Source organism: Schistocerca cancellata, chromosome 9 (genome assembly GCF_023864275.1).
Source record: "Schistocerca cancellata isolate TAMUIC-IGC-003103 chromosome 9, iqSchCanc2.1, whole genome shotgun sequence".
NCBI classification, from domain to species: Eukaryota; Metazoa; Arthropoda; class Insecta; order Orthoptera; family Acrididae; genus Schistocerca; species Schistocerca cancellata.
The window spans coordinates 278,883,336-278,903,740 of NC_064634.1; the positions used below are offsets into that span (position 1 = coordinate 278,883,336).

Consider the following 20,405-nt stretch of genomic DNA (forward strand, 5'->3'; position numbering starts at 1 on the left):
TAAGACGCTACAGCTACGGTGCGTGTAACAGAAGCTGGGAAGCGACTGTCAGCATATTGTGATACGTAAGTATGATCTATAATTTCACGAGTATAGCACATCCTCTGCATTGTTTGCTTTGTGTGTGGAATTCAGATACCGGTTGAGTTTTATTATTTTATCTTGAATAATCATCATTAAGCCTGTCTCTTTCTGTGTGTGTAGCCAGATTTTCGTTTTCTTGGTACAAGAGTTTCTGAGGGTACATCAGTGAATACTCTGCTGACGGTCCATCGTTCTTAGGTATCTAATGGTATCTAGGGCAGTTGTCTTAACTGTCAGTCTATCAGAGTGAATATCATGATCAGCAAAAGGAAACAATACTTGGATACTAACAATAATAATAATAATAATAATAATAATAATAATAATAATTCTACTAATAAACGCAAGACGTTTACGAAATAGCTCGCTCAACTTTTCTTTGGGTTCACCTTGTTTTTCCAGTTGACTTTCATTCTTTCTGAGAAGGTTTGTCTACTTTCTTCCGACCACTTTTGTCTGCACTGTTATTATTATTATTATTATTATTATTATTACGAGGGCTTTTCGGAAAGTAAATTCCGATCAATCGCGAAATGGAAACCACTATGAAAAACAGAAATGTTTTATTAGCAATAGTTAGCTACACATTACAACTTAGACATTTGTCGTAGCGTTGTACCAACTTTCCGATACAATCATCATAGCAGGCAGCGGCCTATGGTCTCCGCCAGTACTCTACGCTCGTCTGCAGCTCGTGGTCCGCGTGAAAATGTTGTCTTCATAGCGAGCTGTTCATGTGAGCAGAGATGCGACCCGGGCCGAGTCAATGGCGGGCTGTGTTGTGGGTGGTCAAACACTTCCCAGCGAAAACGCTGCAGGAGCATCTTCATTGCCCCTGGAGAGTGAGGCCGAAAACTGTCATGAAGAACGAAACGTGTGACAGTCATGTTATGTAGGGTGCACATCATCAGACGTAATCTCTCAGCAGGCCCTCATACACTATGAGATGAAAAGTACCCGGACGCGTGGCTGAAAATGATTTACAAGTTCGTGGCACCTTCCATCGGTAATGCTGGAATTCAATATGGTGTTGGCGCACCCTTAGCCTTGATGACAGCTGCCACTCTTGCAGGCATACGTTCAGTCAGGTTCTGGAAGGTTTCTTGGGGAATGGCAGGTCATTCTTCACGGAGTGCTGCACTGAGGAGAGGTTTCGATGTCGGCCGGTGAGCCCTGACACGAAATCGGCGTTCCAAAACATCCCAAAGATGTTCTGTAGGATTCAGGTCAGCACTCCGTCAAAGGCCGTGCATTATGAACAGGTGCTCGATCGTGTTGAAAGATCCAGTCGTCATCCCCGAATTGCTCTTCAACAGTGGGAAGAAAGAAGGTGCTTAAAATGTCAATGTAGGCCTGTGCTGTGATAGTGCCACGCAAAACAACAAGGGATGCAAGCTCCCTTCATGAAAAGCATGACCACACCATAACACCGTCGCCTCCGAATTTTACTACTGGCGGTACACACGCTGGCAGATGACGTTCACCAGGCATTCGCCATACCCACACCCTGCTATCGGATCGCCACACTGATTTGTCACTCCACACAACGTTTCTGCACTGTTCAGTCGTCCTATGTTTACGCTCCTTTCACCAAGCGAGGCGTCGTTTGGCATTTACCGGCGTGATGTGTGGCTTATGAGTAGCCGCTCGACCATCGAATCCAAGTTTTCAGATCTCCCGCCTAACTGTCATAGTATCTGCAGTGGATCCTGATGAAGTTTGGAATTCCTGTGTGGTGGACTGCATAGATGTCTCCCTATTACATATTATGACTCTCTTCAATTGTCGGCGGCCTCTGTCAGTCAACAGACGAGGTCGGCGTGTATGCTTTTGTTCTGTACGTGTCCCTTCACGTTTCCACTTCACTAACACATAGGAAACAGTTAACGTAGGGATGGTTAGAAGTGTAGAAACCTTGCGTAGAGACGTACGACACAAGTGACACCCAATCACCTGACCACGCTCGAAGTCTGTGAGTGTCGCGGAGCGCCACATTCTGCTCTCTCACGATGTCTAACGACTACTGAGGTCGCTGATATTATCTGGCAATAGGTGGCAGTACAATGCACCTAAAATGAAAAACGTATGTTTTTTGGGTGTACGGACACTTTTGATCACATAGTGTACCTGGCTATTGTTGTGAGCATCGTTAGGTGTTCACTGTGCGCTCAGAATCGGAAGGAGCGACGTGCCTCGATCGACGGTCATACTAGGGACACTACCCGACACATCTGCGCAAAACTTCAGCGGATTTTCACTGTGGTTTCCATTTCGCGACATATCGGACGTCACTTTCCGAGCATCGCGGGGTAGCCACGCTGTGTGAGGCGCCTTGCCACGGTTCGCGCGTCTGCCCCGTCGGAGGTTCGAGTCCTTCCTCGGGCATGGGTGTGTGCGTTATCTTTAGCGTTAGATTAAGAAGTGTGTAAGCCTAGGGACCGATGACCTCTGCAGTTTGGTCCCATAGGGACGTACCACAGATTTCCAAATTTAGTTTCCGAATGGCCTTCGTATTATTACTCTTTTAGACTGTGTGTGAACCATAATGGATACGGTACGGAGGGCCGTGCGGTCAGCGCACAGCTCTCCCAGCCGTTGTCGCTTTTCGTGATTATGAGAAGGCATTACTCGGTCGAGTAGCTCCTCAATTGGCTTCAAGAGGCTGAGCGCACCCAGTACCAGTCCTCCCACCAAGAAAAATTCCTTGTCAGAAACGGCAATCGAACCCGAGTCCTCCGCCAGGCAGTTAGCAACGCCGGCCACTCAGCTACGGATGCAGACGGGTAAGTAAAGCCATGTGTAAACAAATGCCTGTACATATCGTCACTGTGGTAATATCGGTCAGTTCTTCGGATTGTCGGAAAACAAATTATCTTGATTGGTTCAAATGGCTCTGAGCACTATGGGAGTCAACATCTGAGGTCATCAGTCCCCTAGAACTTAGAGCTACTTAAACCTAACTAAGGACATCACACACATCCATGCCCGAGGCAGGATTCGAACCTGCGACCGTAGCAGTCACGCGGTTCCGGACTGAAGTGCCTAGAACCGCACGGCCACCGCGGCCGGCAATTAACTTGACGGTAACTTGTTGTTTAAATCGGTATATTTATTTCAGTACCGTGTGAAATGTTGGGTTAATAAATAACAGTAGCAGAAAATTACGTGAAACACGGCTGACGCGGAGGGTTGGCGCCCCGACACCTGTCCGTCGGCGAACGATGAAAAAGGTCGTCACAAGAGGCGTCGACTGATCGCACGGGGGCCGCGTCTCGCAGGAGGCCGCTTCACGGCTGAGCGACGCGACGCTGCCGAGTTGGCGAATCCTTTGTTCTTACGTCGCCTCCGCTCCGCCCCTCCCAGCCCATCCGGAGACTGACAGGCGCGCGTCCGCTAATGATATCGACGCCCCCCGGAGCCAAGCAATAAACGGAGCAAAGCAACCAGCGAGCTACAAGTTTGTGACGGGCGTAAATCACCGTTAATGTAAGCAGCAGTAAAGATGCGGCCGATAGCCGGACGCTGTGCTGCGGCTCAGCCGTGGGCAGCCCGGGGGCATCGCGGGGCGGCCGTCGCTCCGCCTGCCTACTTGTGGAGTTACTCGGATCACCATTAGGGGCCGGCGCCACGGAGCACGCTTTATGGCGCCGTGTGGGAGGCGAGGTGGTGCGCGGCCGACGCCGGGCGCGCGCCCTTCCCGGCCGTGTTCTCGTGGGACACACGCATTCTCGTGCCGAATATTCGGCCGAGGCTCCTTCAGACGCGCAAGTAACGTCTAGCGATCCACAAGGATTCGTATTAGAGCCTCTTTTATATACAGGGTGATCGAAAGGTCAGTATAAATTTGAAAACTTAATTAACCAAGGAATAATGTAGGTAGAGAGATAAAAATTGACACACATGCTTGGAATGACATGGGGTTTTATTAGTACAAAAAAAAAAAAACAAAGTTCACAAAATGTCCGACAGATGGCGCTGGACAGCAAAACTGCTACCCTGACGGGTGAGAGGTACGCCGATATGTTACAGAATCCCATCATCCCTAGCCTGGCTGATAAACACCTGCTGGAAATTACGACGGTTATGCAGGATGGCGCTCCGCCCCATATTGCTAGACGCGTGAAAGATATCTTGCGCGCGTCGTTTGGTGATGATCGTGTGCTCAGCCGCCACTTTCGTCATGCTTGGCCTCCCAGGTCCCCAGACCACAGTCCGTGCGATTATTGGCTTTGGGGTTACCTGAAGTCGCAAGTGTATCGTGATCGACCGACATCTCTAGGGATGGTGAAAGACAACATCCGACGCCAATGCCTCACCATAACTCAGGACATGCTTTGCAGTGCTGTTCACATCATTATTCCTCGACTACAGCTATTGTTGACGAATGATGGTCGACATATTGAGCATTTCCTGTAAAGAACATCATCTTTACTTTGTTTTACTTTGTTATGCTAATTATTGCTATTCTGATCAGATGAAGCGCCATCTGTCGGAGATTTTTTGAACTTTTGTATTTTTTTGCTTCTACTACAACCCCATGTCATTCCAAGCATGTGTGTCAATTTGTACCTCTCTATCTACATTATTCCGTGATTTATTCAGTTTTCAAATTAATACTGACTTTTTGATCACCCGGTACACCACCAAGACTCATTTGAAAGTTATCACATTCTTCAATAGTATTCCAGCTGTGAGGGGGGCAAAAACAGTGAGGTTTCCCACAAGGAAGCATTTTTCAACTATTTCTTTTAATTACTAGCTGCAGCACCTGTCGGTTCAAAATGGTTCAAATGGCTCTGAGCACTATGGGACTCAACTGCTGTGGTCATCAGTCCCCTAGAACTTAGAACTACTTAAACCTAACTAACCTAAGGACACCATACACACCCATGCCCGAGGCAGGATTCGAACCTGCGACCGTAGCAGCAGCGCGGCTCCGGACTGGAGCGCCTAGAACCGCACGGCCACCGTGGCCGGCTGTGCCTGTCGGTGCCCGGGCGGTTTAACGTCGGGCACACGAAGCGATTGGTCCTGTTCAACTGCGATAGAAATTACATGATTTTCTATTGACATTTTTAATGCATTTTTTCGAACAAATTTTCTCAACTTTACATTTCCTCCGGTACGAAAAGAAAATTAGTTGCGCCATCTGTTGTTATATTTTGCAATAAGTATCTCATTCTGTTTTTGAAGAATTCATCGCCTATTATTTCGGATCACGTTTCACTGTTTAAAGTTTGATTGTGTTTTACCATGACTTGAACTGTTCTAACAGTTTACATCAGAGTTCGGGAAATTTCCGGTTCTGTTCGATCTTTTGATCGGTCCCCGACCTAGTGACTTTTGTTAGTACTATATCCACGAACTGCCTTAGCGTTTGTATGGTGCTGCGGATTTTAATAATGGAAACAACTATGAAACACGGACTAAGGCATCTTCTACCGTATAAGCCATACGTAACAGCGGCGGCTAATCAATAAATAACAGTTTGCAATCATGTTTTTGTCAAATTCTCGAGCTTTCCCTAGTCCCATGATTTAGTGAAGTCTGACGGTACTATCTCCAAGATGAGTATTGCCACTGTAATTTATTCCCGCGAGAGGAACTACATTCAGTTTACCACGAAGTATTTCGTTTGATAGGCATTTAATTTTTCGTTAATTTTCTTCATTGCTTCATCTGAATGTAGAAATCTCAAGAACTTTTAGAGATTTTTGTCAAAATCTTGCCCCTTTATATGTTGCACACATAGCCCATATGTTTCAAGTCAGATTACGAAACCTTATGTAAACAGTGATCTTTCTCTTGTCTTGAAGGTAGAGTGTGAAAAATTTCATCAAGATCGGAATAAAATTGTAGATTTGTAAGAATTACAAAGAAACAACACGCATCCTTTCAGGGTGTCCCAGGAGGAATGGACAGTTTTCAGAAATATGACACGGACGATCATTCTAAGCAAAAAAGTCTATTAAACATGGCCTCTAAAACTGATACCGTAAGAGCTATGAGCAATTCTGCATCTTCGATGTTGCGAGACACATCTGTTATTTGCAAGCTCTTTGCCTGCCATATTCGAGACGTGATAATATGGTGCAAAACATGAAAAATGTCCAGAAGCCATGGCCCGTAAAGTGCATACCTTAACAGCTGTGAGCACCCTCTTAGCTACTGCAGAAAACACATCTGTTCTCCTGAATAAGTGCTCATAGCTGTTGAATTATGCATTTCAGTGCACATATTTACTAGATTTTTTGCTCCGAATGACCGTTCCTGTCATATCTATGACTGTTGATCATTCCCTCTGCCACATCCCCTGTAGGTTCAAAGCAAGAATTGAGTAGCGCGCTAAATATGCCCATCAGTGACACTTTAGGTTACAGAATGGAACTATCCTGAGAAAATTAGAAGAATTACACACATCCCCAAAAAATGTTGTACACACTAAATGTCAGCAAGATTAGTTCGCAAGCACTTTCACATAGCAACAGCCAAGTAAAGGGGTGTGGAGTAGAATGAGCATTCGGTACAATCACCAGTATATTAGGCTACTGCTCACAGAAAGTATACTTGAATTGTGTTCCGAAAGCATGAATGAGCCCGTTAGCAAAATTTCTGCTTTTTTTCGAACTTTTACCAGCATTTGAATGCCATATGAAGTCCGCCTGAAGTAGATCGAATACCTGCAAAAACCATGCTAGGTTTGCAGGTTGTCAGTCTAGTCCAGCAGAAAAGCAAATGGTAACTACTCAGTTTCGTAACAGATGTCGGAAGAGATGAGACAAGTATTAGTATCAAGCAGGAAACTATTGGAAATATAAAAGAAAAAGCTGACTTAAAATACTGCTGGATCAGTAAGCAAGCCCCAGCAGGGCAGCTACATACTGAAATCTCGAGGTGGTAGCAGATTAAATGTTTTGTTACAAATATTCTCCATAAATGAGAAACACTAGTTAATATCAGCCAATGGAGTGTCCCACTAAAGAAAATATGAAGGACAATGCAGAAGAAAAGAAACCACAATTTCTGTGGAAACGATATTTCTTTAGCACTCGGTGCAAAATTAAATTTAAAAAAATTGTCAGTTCTTGAATACAGGAAAAAGAAGAAGATGAATATATGTTTATTTCGAACAGATTTTCGGCTTGTTGGGCCATCGTTGGGAATCAACTTGTTACAGAAACGTCAGTGATACGTTTCGAGCATGTCCCATCATCAGGATATCAGAAGCAAACTTGATACGAAGTTCGTGTCAAATGGCAAATCCAAATGGTTACTACTGTAGCTGTCAAGGTAAACTGTAGCAGTCCTGTTTCTGATATTCTGAAGATTTGTCGTACCCGTCAACCAAGTTTTATAACAAGGGAATTTTGTTATTTAGCGACCTGCAGCAGTGTTACGGGTATGCCTAAGAAAGCTATTTTTTCCTATAAATTTCTCCATTTCAGCTAGTCCCCCGTCTCTGACGACCTCGACATCATCGCCACGTTAAGTTTAAACCTTTGTCGTTTCGACAAATTATAAGGAGGATACGATACGACATTACAGTGCTTGTTTTGTTCCGAAGAACAATGCCAAGCAACAAACGACAACGATTATGAAGTACATGAAATCTTTTCATACGTGCGAATATGGACGACAATCAGCTGTATAATGGAAAGAAAATTTGTGCAGGACCGGAACTCGAACCCAGATATCTCGCCTATCGCGAGCAGCCGCCTTACCATTAGGACTATCCGAGCACAGCTCACGGCCAGATCCAGAGTTTCACATGTCGTGAACCATGTGCATACGATCAATACATCTATTCCTACGCCGATATAGGGCAAGCTTCTCCGAATTAAAAGGACTCCCCTGTAAGGGAATATACACAATGCGTGTACGAGTGTAGGTTACCGACACGTGGGTGACGGTATTTGGAAATTTGGGTCTGGTCATGAATCGTTCTCGGATAGCCTGATGGTGAGATAACCGCTCACGACAAGCGGGAAATCCAGGTTTGAGTGCCGGTCCAGCAAAAATTTACATTGTCGTCATTCTATTATACAAACGGTGGTTGTCCATATTCGCAGTAGCGAATACATTTCATGTAGCTCATAAGTAGGTACCTGTCACAAGTGTGGGCACGCGTTTTCTCGAGGAAAGGTAAAGGCACAGCGGACTGTGTGAGGACGCGCTGAGCAGCTCGGGACGGCAGTTGCGTGTCTGGTTGGAGCGAGGCCCGGCTATAGGAAGGAGCAGGTAGGAGGGCGTAATTATACGCGCCCGATGCCGGGGGCGTTCCGGGCCTGACACCTCACCACTAAATTTACCCGCCACTAAATCGCCCTGGGAGGCGAACCCGCGCCCGACCAGGGAAACGAGACGGCCGCGGGCACCACGCTGCAGGTAGCCCCGGGATCCCGCCTGCTGTAATTACCCCGCATTTTCCGGATGGTTCGCCGTTAGTATCTGCTCTGCCCCATCGGCACCCAACCAGCTGACGCCGCGTTCTGAGCCAAATCGGAAACAAAACACTATCACTCCGTGTCATCAGCTCGCACCCTTACCCGAACGTATAGAACAGATTCCAGAGGCAGAAGTCACATCCGAAGAGTCCATACAGATATCTCTCCTCTTAAGCCTAAGGACTCCAGTAGCAAGGGACCTGTAAGTAAGGAATGTGAACATAAGATTGATTAACACTGAGCGTCAACGTATCGAAAGGATCGAGTGAAGTTGTGCTTTGGACACTGCACTCATATTCCGAAAGACCGAGGTTCAAAGCCCCGTCCGGCCGCCCAGATTTAGATTTCCCCTCGTATCCCTAAATCGCTTAAAAGTGAATACATGGGTGGTTAATTTTCTGTGGTACCGTATATATCCTTTCCCATTCTTCCCCAAATCAAGCTTGTGCTACATCTTTAACGACCTTGTCGTCGACGGGACGTTAAACATTAACATTCCTTTGCTACCGAATGGAAGACAATATCACCGTTAAATTAAGGTGTGCTTTCACAAGACGGAATGTCAACACGAAGCCACTTCCCTTATAGTAATATCGAACGGTAAAAGTGATGCTATTCCTGGTACAAAAAGTCCGAATATACAGCGTGAGCATACAGAATGTTCCAGGAGCAATCGTCTGTATTCAGTGCTGTGACAGGAACGATGATTGGAAGCAAAAATGTTTAGTAAACATTGGCTCCAAAATGTATATCTTAAGAGTTATAAGAGATGTGCGCAGTAGCGAAGGTAAACTAGTGCTCATAGCTGTTAGGGTATGCACTTCAGAGCATAGAGAAAGGGAGTGAGACAGCGTTACAGCCCATCTCAGTGTTATTCAATATGTACATGAGCAAGCAGTAAAGAAGACTATGGACAAATTCTGAGAAACGAATTAAAATTCAGGGGGAAGTAATAAAAACTTTAGGCTTGCCGTTGACATCGTAACTGTGTCAGAAACAGCAAAAGACTTGGAAGAGCAAGGATGGAAGTGCGTTAAAGGGAAATTACAAGGTGAACATCTAGAAGAATGAAACAATGGTGTGGGATATAGTCAAATTCAGTCAGGCGAATGTACAAGCAAAAGTAGTACATGATTTTTGCTATTTGGGCAGTGACATGCCTGATGAATGTCTAAATAGAGAGAGTATAGAAGATTAGCCGGTAATAATAAGAGAAGCATTGCCGGAAAAGAGAAATTTTTTAACTTCTAATACAGTTGGGAAGTCTTTTCTAAAGGTATTTGTCTGTAGTGTAGTCTTGAACCGAAGTGGAGCGTGGAGGATAAATAGTTCAGAGGAGAAGAGAGTAAAGGCTTTCGTAACGGAGGGCTACTAAAGAGCTCTGAAGATTAGATGCATAGTTCTAGTACCTGATGAGGAGGCAGGGAATCGAATTGGGAAATAAACAAAAGTATGGCACAACTTCAGTAAAAGGAGAGGTCGGCTGGCAGGGCAGATCCTCAGACGTCAAGGAATTCGCAGTTTGGCAGTAGAGGGAAATGTGGGGGACAAGAAATGTAGAGGCAGGCCAAGGGATGTATACAGAATCAGGTTCAGCTGTTTGTAGTTGCAGTAGTAATAAGTCGTTGTTTAATGTTGCTACCAAAAATGTCGGAAAATGCTTTGCCGATTTACTTCAGATTTTTGCTTGATACTCTCTGAAAAGTTCGCACGGACATAGGCCACATATTTTTTTTAAATATCTGGTACATAAACATACATTTAAATTCTATGTTGCCATATAAAGGTAAGTTTGAGTTAAACATTATTACCAAAAATCTCGAAAAGCTCTTTACTTCCAATTTTACAGAATACTCCAGTAAACCTTAGTACGGACACAGACTACTTATTTTTTGAATATATAAGAATTAATACACTATGCAAAGAAGCAACATTATAAGCAAATATCTCGTGAAGTACGGTTGCCGTACTTCAAATTTTTACGCGAGAATCTAATAAACCTTTGCACAGAATTAGACTACTTACTTTTTAAATATATTCGTGCATAAATATATGTTTAAAATCTTCTATACTATTCTATGAAGGCAAGTTGATGTTCAACATTGCTACCAAAAATATCGAAAAGTTTTTGGCCGATTATTTTCAACGTTTTGCACAATTCACTAATAACTTTTCAGGCATACATAGGTTCTGTATTTCATTAAACGACAATGTTGAGGTTTTATGTTAAAACCAACTGCGAGAAAGAAAATGCTGTTCTGTAGAGTGAAAATGCGCAATATCGTTTTCTTCCTCGCAGTCGATCCACAACGCGATAGCAGAGTATTTAGACAAATCCCCCCCCCCCCCCAAACATATTCCTTCTTCCTGCATAAATGTTTAAACAAAAATTGTATTCACAACAATGTCATGATTTATTTTCTTCCGGTTTTAAAAGAAAACGGGAAAGTTCAATTTATGGCGTATCGGCTTATGATTGCAATAAATCTACGGAGTCGGACGAAACTTCACAATCCTAACCATTTGCAGACAAAATCTATGCAAGATACAGTCGCTGAAGCTACTACCTCACAGATCTAACAGCTTGAGTGGTCTTTCTCATACACTGTGTACCAATGATCCCGACCAATTTATCTATTCATTTTAAGCAATATCAGTTCTCAATCAAATCATCTGCAGTAACAATAAACAAGATGCAAGGACAAAGAGAGGGGAAGAGGGTAGAAAAGGGGGGAGGGGGAGAAAATGGATTTAGAGAGTAGGGACGAGATGATGCACGGTGAGAGGGAGGAGAAGGTGAAGTTCAGACAGATGGGGGAGGAGGAGGAGTTGGAATCTGAGAGTGGGAAGAAGGTAATGGGCAGAGAGAGAGAGAGAGAGAGAGAGAGAGAGAGAGAGAGAGAGAGAGAGAGAGAGAGAGAGAGAGAGAGGGGAAGGAAGGTGTTTAAAAAAATGGCTCTGAGCACTATGGGACTTAACATCTATGGTCATCAGTCCCCTAGAACTTAGAACTACCTAAACCTAACTAACCTAAGGACAGCACACAACACCCAGCTATCACGAGGCAGAGAAAGTCCCTGACCCCGCCGGGAATCGAACCCGGGAACCCGGGCGTGGGAAGCGAGAACGCTACCGCACGATCACGAGATGCGGGCGAAGGTGTTTAGGATGTTATACTATTCCTATGCATATTTATGAGTTGCGATGTATTGCCGGATTCGCTGGTTCGGACATAAATGGACTTGCATAGGGTAGACTATCATGGAGGGTGTGGTGTCACCGCCAGACACCACACTTGCTAGGTGGTAGCCTTTAAATCCTATACGTCGGACCCGCGTGACGCCACTATCAGTGATTGCAGACCGAGCGCCGCCACACGGCAGGTCTAGAGACTTCCTAGCACTCGCTCGGTGGTACAACCGACTTTGCTAGCGATGGTTCACTGACAAAATACGCTCTCATTTGCCGAGACGATAGTTAGCATAGCCTTCAGCTACGTCATTTGCTACGACCTAGCAAGGCGCCATTACCAGTTACTATTGAGATTATGAATAATGTGCCGACAAGAGTGATGTTCACCATTTATGGATTAAAGTTAAGTATTCCAACAGCTACGTCCTTTTTTTCTACAGTCCAATTTCCTTGTCCTGTTCCAGACCTCACGCCAGCCTGCGTGAGCTAAAACGCGTGCCTTTCGCATTCCTCTCATTGGCTCTCCTGCCAACCCACAACAGAGGGTTGCAACAAACCAGAGCTCGGAGTGAATACCAAAACAACAACGTATGTAACTTAGCGGTACCGTCAGAGACTTTTTGCGATGAAGCAGAAACCGAACGACTGGCTCAAGTTCCAGATACCGGTCACAATGTCGGCTAATCCAAAAGTCACAATGTCGGCTAATCCAAAACTGCCGTTTGCGACGAGCACGAGCTGCCGGCGATGGCGCCGAACGAGTAAATTCGTTCGAGGGCGCAGAGCGCAGGGCGTTTTCATTACGTCTGCCGTCGACCAGACCGTGGCGCCGGATGAGACGCCGCGCGCAGACGCCGTCCGGCGTCCCCGGGGAGATTGAATTTCCGGGGGCGTGCACTTCAAAGCGAATCCCACCTGCGGCCGACGCCGGCGACGGCGCCAGCGGACGCACCGTAATGTACCGCGGCCGCTGCCTCCTCTCCACGCACAAAAGGCATTAGTGGCGCGAGGTCCTGCGTGAGCACCCGCAATACGCCAAATTTCTTCGCCCGACAATGGGGGCGCCGCTCTGAAACCTACCTGTCTTACTACGACTGAGCTACTGCCACGAGAGCAGTGGCAACCTCCAAAATCTGTGATCCGACGCAGATTCAGTCTTTGCAAACTGTTCCACTTGATTAATCTAGACGCGCTGCTGCGAGTGTTTTGAGTTCGAAGTGCGTTGATTCCTGTGAATCTTCTACTCGAAGTCTACATCTGTACTCAGCAAGCAGGCTTATCGTGCGTGGGGGAGGGTGGTTTGTGTACAATCGGAGTTGTAAAACTACCGTGAGCTACCGTAGGCTACCGTAAGTAAGGTAGACTAACGTTGTTTTCCTGTAGAGGTCGTAATCACGTAACTTGTGCGCCAGGTGTGTTTCATACATATCGGGGCTAACCTCATTTTCAACTCATTGTTCGCGTATGTGATCAGTGTCCTACTAGATTCTCCTAGAAACCGGAAGCGGTGAACCGTCTACAAACTGAGTGAGCAAACGTAAATGGTCCTCTTACCTACGGAACATTTACATTCTACGTAGTTATCTTGCTGTCTGTTACATTAGAGTAAATGGTATATACAGCAAAATTGAAACTGACAACGAATAATTCAGATTTAATTTAAAAATTGTTGAATTGTTACGTGAAACAGAGGACTATTATAGAAAAAAATTATAAAGATTTTAAATTTCCTGGCAGATGAAAACTGTGTGCCGGAATTCGGGACGAGGTAGAGCACTTGCCAGCGAAAGGTATAGGTCCCGAGTTCGAGTCGCGGTCCGGCACAGAGTTCTAATCTGCCAGGAAGTTTCATATCAGTGCGCACTCCGCTGCAGAGTGAAAATTTCACTGTGGAAATATATGAGTACATATTTATCACAGCGGTAGAAAGCAATTTCCTCAAAAAGAGGTAAAATTTAGGAAAAAAGAAAAGCATATCAAATATCGTTTCATTACTTCGTCGAGCTTATATAAAACACGTTTCTGTTATATACAAACGACTTTTCCTCTTATCAGTAACAACAGGAAACTCTTGCTCTTGATCATGGTGAAGAACGTTCTAGTCAGTACAAAACACCAAAAATAATTTTACAGATATTTTATGTTAGTGCATGTAAACTGTAATTGCATCGAAAGCAATTGCTTTGGTTACACAGAAGTGCAGAAGTTACGCGATCAACTTATTTTTATTACTTATAACATATAATTTACGTTTTGTGAGGATATAAAATACACAGCGGACTAACAATCAATGATGAGTGGTCCTAAATTATGTGCAAGACAGACAGACAAACAAATCTACAAACAAGTATAGAAAACTCTTCGTGTCCCAGTTTCTCACACATAGTAATTTATGCTTCTTTCCGTACCAATGCTATCAGTAGCACCCTCAATTCTACCATTTATTACGTGATTTATGTAGTGTACCAATACTATAGCGCCGTAGTTTTGGTAGAGACGCTCTATGTAAAACTCTCTCTGCCCCTGTTGTCTATTCCAGTTACGACTGGTGCCCCCGATTCAGCTATAATGCACCAGGCGTCGATCTTAACAATAATGGGGGTTTCAGACTTTTCATGAGCAATACATTACATTTCTTTAACCTGCAGCAAGCATCGATATTCTGCAAGTCCGCTTATATATTGTAACGAAATGCAGGAACACAAGCAGAGCATCAACGTTCGGTTTCAGTTGCAACATAAGCAATTGTAATGTATTGTACTTACAACCCTTTATTGTATGATAACTTGATTTCAGAATAATCCTTAGAAACAGCTACCTACATAAAATTCTGAAAGTACGCTTAAGGAGCGATATAAAGTGCCCCAATTGTAGGTAAGGTAGATACTAGATTGTCTGGGATCAATAGCAGGTAGCATTGATAGAGGAAATGGAGAAGATCCAAAGAAGAGCCGTGTGTTTCGTCACAGGTCTATCTAGTAAGTGCTAAAGCCTCAGCCAACTGCAGTGCCAGACGCTGATTAAGAGGCGTGCTGCAGCACAGTGTGGTTTCCTGTTAAAATTCCGAAAGCGCACGTTAAAAGAAGAGACAACTAATACGTATATCTCGAGTAAAGGCCGCGAACGTCAAATGAGAGAGATTCTAGCTCACATGGAGACTTAAAATTGTTCTTTCCACGAACAAATTTCGACTGGAACTAGAATAGAGGGGTAGTGAAAGTGGTATACAGACTACATACGCTTCATCATACACCCTAAGATGTCACTTTAATGCATTTTTATATCCACTTTGATGCCTGACTTCTTGTCGGAAAGCTAAGTTTTGCCCACCAGATCTTATTGTATCTGCAGTTCCTTCCTTTCTTTCTGCAGTCGTAGATATCAGAAAGATACCATTATAAGTTTGGATCTTATGTGGAAGTACAAGTTAGTAGTATAGCTCTGAGAAGTGTTCTATCTACTGTTCGTCTGAGGAGAGTGATGATTACAGCGAGCTGGTGTATATACCATGTTAAGACACTAACTCTTAGACTGTGAACAAAGATCCGAGGAGGAGGAGGAGGAGGAGGGGGAAGAACGGGGGGAGGCAGAAGGTACGGGTCTGGTGGGTTGAGCTGCTCCACAGACACTTGCAGTCGACTGTACCGCTACAGAACATGATTAAGGCCGAAGTGAGACGCGACCTTTGTGGTGCAGAGAAATGGCCCGGGGCCGGGTCGCTTCGGAAGGGCGAAGGGCAAAGGGCGGGCGGCCAGGCTGGCTGGCGCTGCTATCGCCGTTCCTCCTGAGTCCCTCCCCCTTTTATCACTTGGCAGTCTCCTACCTCATGCAAACTCGATCATATTCTAAAGCACGACGCAACGCGTGGTACTTCAGATAGCTGCGTCAGGCCAGCACAAGCGGCACCTATCCTGGAGGATCGGCTGTTGATTCCCTCATGATATTCTAACACACGACTAAGTGAGAGTAGGTAATTAGGGTTTGCAAGTAAATAACCGTGTGCAGCTTCTATCAGTGCGGGAACGCGTCATTGCTTTACTGAGACTCTTTAATAAGAAGAAGTGCTCTATTTATCCGCACAGGGTGGGTCAGTTGCCCCTACCGGTATCGTTTTACGCAACCCGCAATGTTATAGCTGGTCTTCAAAAACCACGCACTATTTAGTCCTACAGAAAAATGATCTCTGTCCGCCGCTCGTGGTCTCGCGGTAGCGTTCTCGCTTCCCGAGCACGGGGTCCCGGGTTCGATTCCCGGCGGGGTCAGGGATTTTCACCTGCCTCGAGATGACTGGGTGTTTGTGTTGTCCTCATCATTTCATCATCATCCAGGAAAGTGGCGAAATTGGACTGAGCAATGATTGGGTAATTGTACGGGCGCTGATAACCACGCCGTTGAGCGCCCCACAAACCAAACATCATCATCATCAGAAAAATGATCTAACCTTTTCGTAGAAAATTTAATGTAGTTAAATTTTGAAATGCGATACGTTTTTACTGAAGGTCGTAGCTTTTAAGTTATTCTAGAAAAATGTACAAAATTGACCTTCAAATGTACCCCCCCCCCCTTCCCACACTCCACCCCACCGGTCAGGATATCTAGTATATCGGTCATGATACCCCCCTCCTACAACTGCACAAAAATTTGCGACTGCAGTAATTATTTCCCCACATTCGACCTTTCTTTGGTCTTAATTGACAGGACTTATTATGTCACCGACTTAGTCGTGCGTTTACAAATTGTAAAACTGACGTTCGTGTGAATTTTACCTAACAATTTTGTGATTATTATGACAGCATAAAAAAATTACATCGTTTTGTTCGCCAAGCTTTCTGATTTCGAAACTACTGTGCTTGTAAGTTCGATCGAATTGTCAACGTAATTAGTTTTGGCGTAACGTTTACAAAATTTGTTTTCCTTTATTACCCTCACAGGTACGTTGAATAATCTATAGTAAATTAATAACGGATAATGTTAACGAAATGCTATGCTGGTGGCCTAAAAACCCAATCAATAGAGACCAAAACCTTCGAATATCAGGAATAGTTCGCGTAGTAAAAAATTTTTGTACTGTGGTAAGAGGGATGAGTGTGGGGGTGGAAGTGCGTTTGAAGGTCACTTTTTTGCGTTTGTTTTGAACAACTAGAAAATCGGGGCCTCCAGCAAAAACTTATTCCACCACAAAATTTAATTACTTAAAATTTCCAAAAAAAGTCCTGTTCATTTTTTTTCTGTAAGAATAATGGTTAGCGCGTGTCGAGAAAGAGAATATGGAAATCTCGTGCGCGGTTTTTGAAGGCCTGATATAACACTGCATTTTGAATGAAACGACATCAGTGGGCAGCTGACTCATCCTGTATGTTATTCTCGTAACCTTTGTGTGTGTATCAGTATGTATTCTTATCTGCTGCTTGACGTATATTCATAAACTCCCACTTACGTTTCTGAAGGACAGTGTACGTTATTGAATTATTAAATACATATTGGTAAAATACAAGGACATTAAGTTCTTACAGTGTAATAATGTGACTTCATTAACTGGAATACATGCAGATCAGTTTATCTTGACTATTTCGATTGCTTCTGAACGCTGAGGCGTAATGTATAAAGGTAAGCGATTAACATTTTGTCGACGACTGTCATTCGAGGCGGAGTCTGAGGTTTTATTGGGGGAGGGGGGGGATATGAGATAGGAATCTAGCTATGTCTTTTTCGAAGGACCATAACGACATCCGTCTTAAACGATCAAAGAAAGCTATGAATAAACTAGATCTGGATGGGCAGACGGGAATATGAAACATCGTTCTCGTGAAGTTGCAACTCAGGGGTAAAAACACACAGCAGATTGTAGCCAGTCGCTGTTTATTTTCTCAGCACACTAATTTATCCAAGACCTGGCTTTCAAACATCGACAGGTTCTTTATATGATGGTGATGCAGTAAACTGCGTCGTTAATTACATGCAGATTATCGCACAAAACTGTAGTGCCGCCGCCGTAGAAGAGAGATGACTTGCTAAGTACTTTGATAAGTTTCTCGGAATGTAGAGCATTCAACGATACGCTACAGTTTATCAACAAGAACTGAAAAGGCGGTGATTCGCTCACAGCATGGTACTATTACTTTGGAAAGGGGTGGCGGAGAGGAAGATACCATTTATGTCTCCCTGACCATGCATAAAGTCCAATAGGCTAAACTGCTGTGCCTCTAACTACGTGAATTCGCGTCAACAAATTTCAGGATAAACACGGGAAAAGAAATTGAGGACTGAATCCAGCTTTCCCCTATACAAGCGATCATTCAATTGTAATCACAGAAACATCCAGGGACCTCAAATACTGAGAGTAGGCAATGAGAGACGGTCACACACGAAGTCAAAAGAACGTGGGAGCGTCGGAGAATGTACGTCGTAGCAGGAAACCGAAGACAACTTCCTGGTGCGCCGACTTAATGGGGTACTTCTAGGGACTTAACAGCCTCGTTCTCAACAGTTACGGGGAGAAACGAGATAGGATGCGTAGCTACTGTGAAATGCAAATTTCTCTCCGGAGTTACTAGCTAGCTCGATCATCGAGAAAGAATGTCGGAGGAGGGGTCCCGCAGCCCATCATACAGCATTTGTGCCTGAATAAACACAGCGCACCACATTAACGGCGCCGGGAAGGTCGCAGTAGCCGCCCGACGTTTTATCAGCGATGTGCGCGCAGCGGCGCAGGTAGGCGATGGAATTCGAATACCGCGTCACACATTTACACAGGGCGCCTACCGCACAGCCAGACGAATGTAAGCGTGGAAGAAGATGTGGCATCAGATTTCCCGCGCCGCAGTAGACACGAAACAAATTACATCAGTTATCTGGCGGACAGTCTGGTCAGCTAACGACCGGCCGGCGCCTCGGAACAAAGCTCGAGTGGTGGGGGTAGGAGGATTACGACTGTTATGGGGAGGGGAAGGGAGGGAGGGAGGAGGGGGGAGGAATGCCGAAGACGCCGGAACGGGCTGGCGCCGACGCCGATCAGCTGTCGGCGCCTGCCAGCAGGTGGGCGCAGGCGCGGCGCAGGTAGAAGCGGGCGCCTCTCCGCCATCCATCACCGACCTCGCCGGGGGCCCGGCCGTAAACAAACAGCTCATTATAACAAAAACAAACAGCGGACAGCGGTACAGTCCGACGCGCTCCACCTGACACGCACCTACCGGCTGCAACTCCCGCTCCCTCCATCTGATACCTTACGTCCGAGATGCAGCTAGTATTGCGAATTCTTCTTGGTCTCTATCGAGAGTCCTACACTACGTCAATAGTTCGAAAGTTCCTCCACATGTGACAGCTATGATCGAAAGATACATAGGTCGTCCCAAACTGTTCTACACTTTATTTTTTCCCATCATTTATGGTGTCCCATTTGACTCATCATTGCAGTTGCAATTGGTTCAAATGGCTCTGAGCACAATGGGACTTAACTTCTGAGGTCATCAGTCCCCTAGAACTTGGAACTACTTAAACCTAACTAACCTAAGGACATCACACACATCCATGCCCGAGGCAGGATTTGAACCTGTGACCGTAGCGGTCGCGCGGTTCCAGACTGTAGCGCCTAGAACCGCTCGGCCACTCCGGCCGGCCATTACAGTTGCAGGTATGTAGTATTATGGTGTAACTGTAGATGACGAGGCCATCGCGAGAAGTGTTATCCCTGCACAGCACAGCCCACGGATACAGGAATGCACGGTACGGATCACAAGGTATATGCGCAGTAGCAAACCGCGGCACTGACGTCAGAGTGAACCCAGAACTCAGTAGCCTGCACTTGCCATAACGTATTGCGTGGCAATTACATTTATGAGTGAAAACAGGGTTGTTTACGGAAGTGTGAATTTTTCTTAGTAACTGTCGATTGAGTACAGATGACGCCGTAATTTTCTGTATTTTAAAGGATTTCTCAGAGTAAGTTTTTAAGTGAAGAATAATGGTTTGCTGCGCGATCGCCAGTTGTACTTAGAAGAGCAGACAAATAAATAAGTTAGGAGTTAAATTTCATACATTTTGTAAAAATAATGAGACGAAGTTGATAAATACTTGTAAAGATGCAGATTCGTTTCCATTTGAAAACGCTCATGTCTAGTTGAAAATGCTAGCGTCTGCTCAACACTTCTCACTGTTTCGTATTATGAAAGGCACTTGAAAAGGGAACTGTTGATTATTCGTTCGAAACGCAAGTTGAAGACTGATACCATTTGAGATCTAAATGTACTATCCTCTGGTGCAATGAAGGAAATATTCGGGTACACAATCTAAGCTACTGTAAAGCAGAAAATATTTTACAGGTAAATATATTACTAATTAAGAAAAAATTACTACTAGACACAACGTTAACAGTGGACAGAAGCACAGTTGCGAATGCGACAAGGCGTGCTCACGCCAAAAATTAGAAACTATGGAAACAGAAATAAAAGACCTTAGACAAATGAATCCAGATTTACAGGATCATTTATCAGTATGTAGCGCTGAGTTCCTGAACTTGAGACATGTTCGAAATGTGATACAGAGATCTTTCTTGGTTAATAGCAAGTGATTACGAAAGGACGGTGTACTAACTGGTCACCTGAAGATATCGCAAAGGCTGCGATTATACGTTGACTATTTTATAAAGCGTTACCTTTTGTGAGGACTTTGCTGTAATGTGTTTCGTAG

The 20,405-nt window shown here is 44.7% G+C and overlaps 1 protein-coding gene across 1 annotated transcript in view; it reads right to left on the bottom strand.

Annotated features, from left to right (window-relative positions):
• LOC126101354 (optomotor-blind protein) overlaps positions 1–20,405 on the bottom strand; it is a 504,344-nt gene that overhangs the window by 190,977 nt on the left and 292,962 nt on the right. The window lies entirely within an intron of this gene.